General features: G+C 35.6%; 1 long non-coding RNA gene across 1 annotated transcript in view; it reads right to left on the bottom strand.

Moving 5' to 3' along the window:
* Positions 1–213: 213 nt before the first annotated feature.
* Positions 214–6000, bottom strand: part of LOC141519933 (uncharacterized) — a 31072-nt gene continuing 25285 nt past the window's right edge. The window contains exons 3-4 of the long non-coding RNA XR_012477478.1: positions 4784–4938; positions 214–607 (exon numbers count right to left, since the gene is read on the bottom strand). This is a non-coding gene — a long non-coding RNA (uncharacterized LOC141519933). The remainder of the gene's footprint in view (positions 608–4783; positions 4939–6000) is intronic.

Below are 6000 nucleotides of genomic sequence, written 5' to 3'. Positions count from 1 at the left end.
AAGTGATACCTCCCACAATTTTTTTTTGTTTTCTACTAAGTGTGTTAGAGTTTTTCACAGAAATGATTTTTATTTATTTACCTATGCACATGTTGTCCTCACTCACCCTCTGTAATATTCCTGAGGGAAGAATTTGTTTTTGTTTTTATGTCCTCAATGCCTAACACTTGGTGGTGTTTAATTTAATTTAATTTAATTTAATTTTAGTGACCTCATCTTATTCTACTATCTAGAGTATGTGCTTTATAAAATTTGAATAAATAAATTAATATTACTAGCAATTATAATGTGAACATTTCAGGCTTCAGATACTGTATTTTCAAAATTTTTAGAAGAATGAAAGAGGAAAAATTTTTCACAAAATCAGATTCTGTTCAAAGTCAGGGATCTTGCAATTATTCCATTCCTTGTTTTCCAAACAAAGGATGCTCCTGAGAAACCCATGAGAAGAGGGCAGTTGTGTGGGAGGTTGTGACAGAGGGAATGTGTGAGCTCAGATTTCCAAGCAATAAGACAACTTACTGAGGAACAGCCTTCTCTATGGCACTAGGTGCTGGAGGCTTCTGTTGCTGTTTTGTCTAAGGATTGGACCAATGCCTAGGAGAGCCTAGGGAAAAAAAAATTGCAGACATTATTCAGAAATATGATTAACTGTTTGATCTCCTTATATATGGCATTCTCTTTAGAGGCTCTATATGTATCATATATGGAAGGTGCTTAATTGGATCAAAGATTTAGGGTTGACAGGAAACTTAGGGGTCATCTCGTATAGCAATCTCATTTTAGAGAGGAAAATAAGTTCCATAGAGTTTAGATGATTCACTTTATTAAACTTGCAAGAAACAGCAGTCTGAACTTGACTCTGTGTAATGTTTTTCTATGATATGATATAAATCATAAAGGAAGACTTAAAGATTGAGTCTTGTTGCTAGTTACATATGGACACATAATAAAAGCAAATAATTGAAACAATAGATTAAAATAAAGGTCAATTAATGTCTCTAAATGGTTTTGAATAGATTTATTTCTTCATTTTGATTTTTCCCCTTCATTTACATGAAGCAAAAGAGGAATCTTGAGAATGAGAAAACTGAGGGGCTTCAAACCAAGACAGCTCCTCTGGTTTATTGGAGGAGAAATCTTGATTGTGGGGGTGGAGATGGAATCAGGATGGCAGAGAGGCAGAAAGTTACCTGAGATCTTTCCAGTCTCCCTCAGAATCAACAGTAAAAATGATTTCTGGAGTGACAGAAAAGATAATTTTCCAGCTTAAAGTATCTTAGAAGGACTTCAGGAAAAGTCAGTCTCACTTGGATAAAAAGGTAGTGCAGTCCAGCACAAGCAGGGTGTAGGCCGCAGAAAGCTTTTAATCACAGCAAGATCACCAACGAGGCCCCTTGGTCCGGGCTCAGCAGACCAATGATATAGCAGACCAGTCCCAGCACAGAATACATATTGGAGGCCCAGAGCCCCTCCACAACAGCCATGAGTAAGCTGGGTCACCCCAGCACAGTGAACAAACTACTGGTGCCTAAGACCTCAGAGCAGAAAACCAGCGATCAGATTCTTGGCACTCCAACACAAGAAGCAATGTCCCCTGTGCCCTGGGAGTAGAGTTCATTTTTTAAAAAATGAGCAAAAAGCAAAAAAAAAAGTCCTAATCATAGAAAGTTACTGTAGTGACAGGAAAGATCAAAACATGACTCAGGAGAAGAAAATGGCAAAATGCCTATTTATAAAGTCTCAAAGAGGAATATGAATTGGTCTCAGCTTCAAAAAGTCCTCTTGGAAGATCTCAAAGAGGATTTTAAAAATCGAATAAGAAAGAAGAAAAACTGGGAAAAGAAATGAGTTATGTAGGAGAATTATTTTTTAAAATATAGTCAACAGCTAGAAAGGAAGCACAAAAATTAATGAAGAAGACAACTCCTTAAAAATTAGAATTGGTCAGATGGAGGGAAGAAATCTGCTGAAGAGAGGACAATCTCCCAAGAACTCACTACATTTTATGACCTAACAAGAAATAGAGAGAATGCAAAATGTAAAGTGGTTAATTTTGATTATATTAATAAATGCTAAAAGTTTTGCACAAATAAAACCAATGCAACAAAGATCAGAAAGCTGGGGGAAATTTTTACAGCAAATATCTCTGATAAGGTCCTCATTCCTCAAATATATAGATAATGGAGTCAAATTTATAAGAATATAATTCATTCCCCACTGGATAAATGGTCAAAAAATATGAACAAGTAGTTTTCAAACAAAGACAATAAAGCTATCTGTAGTCATATTAAAAAATGCTCTAAACCACAATTGATTAGATAAATGCAAATTAAAGGAACTCTGAGTGGCTTATATGACAAAAAAGGAGAAATGTTGGATATTGGAGAGTATGTGGGGAAACTGAGACATTAATGCATTGTTGATGGAGTTGTGAACTGATCCAACCATTCTGAAGAGCAATTTGGAACTATGCCTAAAAGGCTATAAAACTTTACATACCCTTTGATTCAGCAATAAGCATTACTAGGATTATATCCCAAAGAGATCAAAAAAAGGAAAATGGCCTATATGTACAAAAATATTTAGAGCAGCATTTTTTTTTTGGTGTGGTAGTAAAGAATTGGAAATTAAGGGAATGTTCATCAGTTGGGGAATGGATGAACAAGTTGTGGTATATAATTATAATGGAATACTATTATATGATAAGAAATGATAAGCAGGATGCTTTCAGAGAAACCTAGAAAGACTTAGATAAACTTATGCAAAGTGAAATGAGCAGAACCAGGAAAACATTGTACAAAAGTCACAACATTGTATAATGATCAACTCTAAATGACAGTTATTTTCAGCAGTATACTGATCCAAGACAATTCCAAAAGACTCATGATGAAAAATGCTCCCCACCTCCAGAAAAAGAACTAATGGAGTTCCAATGCAAATTGAAGCATACTATTTTTCACTTTTTTTTCTTATGAGGTTTTTTTTGGTCTGTGTTTTCTTTTGTGATCTGGAAATATATTTTGTATGACTGCACACATATAATCTATATAAAATTGATTGCCATCTCAGGGAGATTGGAGGGAAACGAAAGAGGGAGGGAATTTGCAACTCAAAATGTTTTTAAAATGAATATTTAAAATTGTTTTTACATGCAATGGGGAATAAAATAAAATATTTTTTAAAAAGAGTAACCTTCACAATGATTCAGTTTGGAGATTATTGATTAAACAAAAATCAAAAGGACTTTCTAACTATCACTTAGAGATTTGGAACAAAAACCTTGAGCCTGATAAGCAAGAAAGAAAAGGTTTTTAAAAAGATAGATAGTACCAATAGGTGCCATTTAGCTAACTAATAGTTATGTGTTGTAAATGAGCTTGGCCCCTAGAAATGACTTCTTCTTCGGGAGAAGAAAAATGTAAAACAGCCAAATATGTAAAAACTGAGACTTTTCTTATTGGTAAGAAAGCAGATATGTGATTTTCCTTAATCTCATTCTGAATATAGAAAAGGGGTGACTCCTTAAAAGAACTAGGCTCTAAACTAAGAGCAATAAAAGGCATTCATCCTTCTCATGTGGAAGAGATGGTACTTCTGAGAAGGACTCTAGAGGAAGCCAGAAATTGGACATATAAATAAGATCCACAACTCTAAGCCCAGAAGATTCCTACTTAGAAATGTCCAAGGGACCAAAAGAACACTATCTAACAGTGGACTACGTGAGACCAACAAGGAACAACGTCCATATTTCCATACAATTCATAAAAGAAATAAGGAGGAGGCTCATCATAAGCAGCACAAGGGTATTCCTAAAAATCTTCAGGCAGCCTTGATGTCAGAGGTATGTCTTGTCTCTCCATTCATGCTTCCTAAATTCACATTTCCTATGTGCTTTTCCCACTGTACCTGTGTCTTGGACACATATGATAGGTACTTCACAAATTCATATATTTAGGACTTAGAGGGAACTTAAGGATTATCTGATAGAATATCTTCTTTTTTTTTTAGAGAAGGAAACTTTGTCAATGAAGGTTAAATGATTCACTTTGCCAGACTTGTAAGAAATGATAGCATACATATACTCCTACATGTGTGTATGCCAGCCACGCATGTCCCTTCTGTAAATTCCCCCTCCACAATGCTCCTAAACCACTTGGTTTTTACCTCTCCATGCATTTCAGAATCAATTATGTCCAATTGTCAGACTATTGGCCATTGTCAGACTATTAAATACAATCTTATATAGACATAGCTTTTTATTACTCATTTCGATTTTATTGACATTTTTCCATATGATCCACACAACAGCCTCATGAGATGGGTAAGGAAAGCATTATCTTGGTTTTGGTTTGAGTTTCTGTTTTTTCTTGTTCTGGTCCATGATTTTCTCAATGGAAGGAACTCCTGGTGAGGAAATTCCTTCTACTAGCACAGATGGACTATTGTTCTGTAACTAATAGTTTTAGGGAATGACCTAGAACACTGAGAGGTCAAGTGATTTGCCCAAGGTCTCAAAATAAGATGTGTTTGAGCCTAAACTTTGACCTTCCTGAGTGAGAGGACTGTTTTCTATTCTCTATAATACTAGTCTCTCATTCCTATTTTTAAAAGTAACCAGAAAGTGGCTCTAAAAAGTGAAATGACTTTTCAAAGGTCACCCAATCTGTCATAATTCAATCAAATCTGTCAATAGACATTTATTAGTCATTATAATGCTTATTGTAGTAAGCAATGTAGTAATTGCTAGGGATATAAAGGAAGTACAAAACATGGTCCTTACCTTCAGGGGAGTATCCATTCCAACAGGGGAGACATCATATAAATAAGTGCATATAAGATATATACCGAGTGGATGGAAGGCAAACTTGGTAGTGAAGGAATCAGCAGCTGGAAGACTGGAAAGGATTCCTCCAAGAGACAGGATTGGAGGTATATCTTGAAAAAAGTTAGAAACACTGAGTCATTAGAGAGGTAGTAGAGAGTTCCAGGATTAGAGGGTCATATTCAAAGAATTGCAAGTAAGAACATTGCTTGGGGCAGCTAGGCGTCACGGTGGATAGAGCACCAGCCCTGAAGTCAGGAAAACCTTAGATAATTAATATTTAGCTGTGTGATCTTGGGTAAATCATTTAACCCCATTGCCTTGCAAAACAAAAAACAAAAACTAGGGTGGCTTTGCCTGCTGTCCTCTCTTGTCTTCTGTTGATTTGATGGTGGGGTCTTTGAGACAATGGATTTAGATCTCAAAAAGACCTTAATAAGGCTCTGGTTCATCTCTCAATTGTACTGAAGAGGTACTGGAAGTCCAGGGAAATGAAGGGGTTTGTCCATAGTCCCTGGAAGTTTGAAATTCAAACCTATGTCCTCTGATTCCAAAACCAGTATAATATACTTCCTTACAATTTGTATAATGACCCTTCCTTTCAGGTTCCTAAGGTGATAGGCTGAGAATTCTCTCTTCAGATATCTCTGTTACTTCCTCTATTACCCAGGCAGAAAGGATGATATTATCTGGGATATGAAACACATCTGTCATTGTAAATAGAAATATAAAAGTCATCTTTTTCCTAAAGAAGCATGTTTTCATTTCAGTAATTAGCATCTCTTATTCTAGTAACTTCCTGAAATTTAAAATCAACAACAAGCCTCTCTGATACTGAATAGAGAGGACAGTACAAGGATTCATTTGGTGTTTGATCCATGATCATGGGTGTGGATGCTCCTTCCAGTGAACCAGATTTAAAGGACCCTTACCTTCCTTTCCTATATGAATCTTGTCTATGTACTTCCATGTCCTACATAAAGATCATTTCCAATCCATTGAACACTTTCTTCTGGAAATATTATAGTGTAAGACTTTTAGTATAAACTTTTAGGATAAGATTGGACATGGCAATATGCACTCTTGGACTATAAATCCTATAAATCTTGGATAATCTATTTAAGCTCATTAAGAGGACTGTACAAATGGGATCCTCTCATGGACTTTATGAGTTT

The sequence above is a fragment of the Macrotis lagotis genome, chromosome 4 (genome assembly GCF_037893015.1).
Source record: "Macrotis lagotis isolate mMagLag1 chromosome 4, bilby.v1.9.chrom.fasta, whole genome shotgun sequence".
In the NCBI taxonomy this organism is placed as follows: domain Eukaryota; kingdom Metazoa; phylum Chordata; class Mammalia; order Peramelemorphia; family Peramelidae; genus Macrotis; species Macrotis lagotis.
The sequence above is the reverse complement of the archived record's forward strand: the minus strand, read 5'-3'. Positions and strand labels throughout refer to the sequence as shown.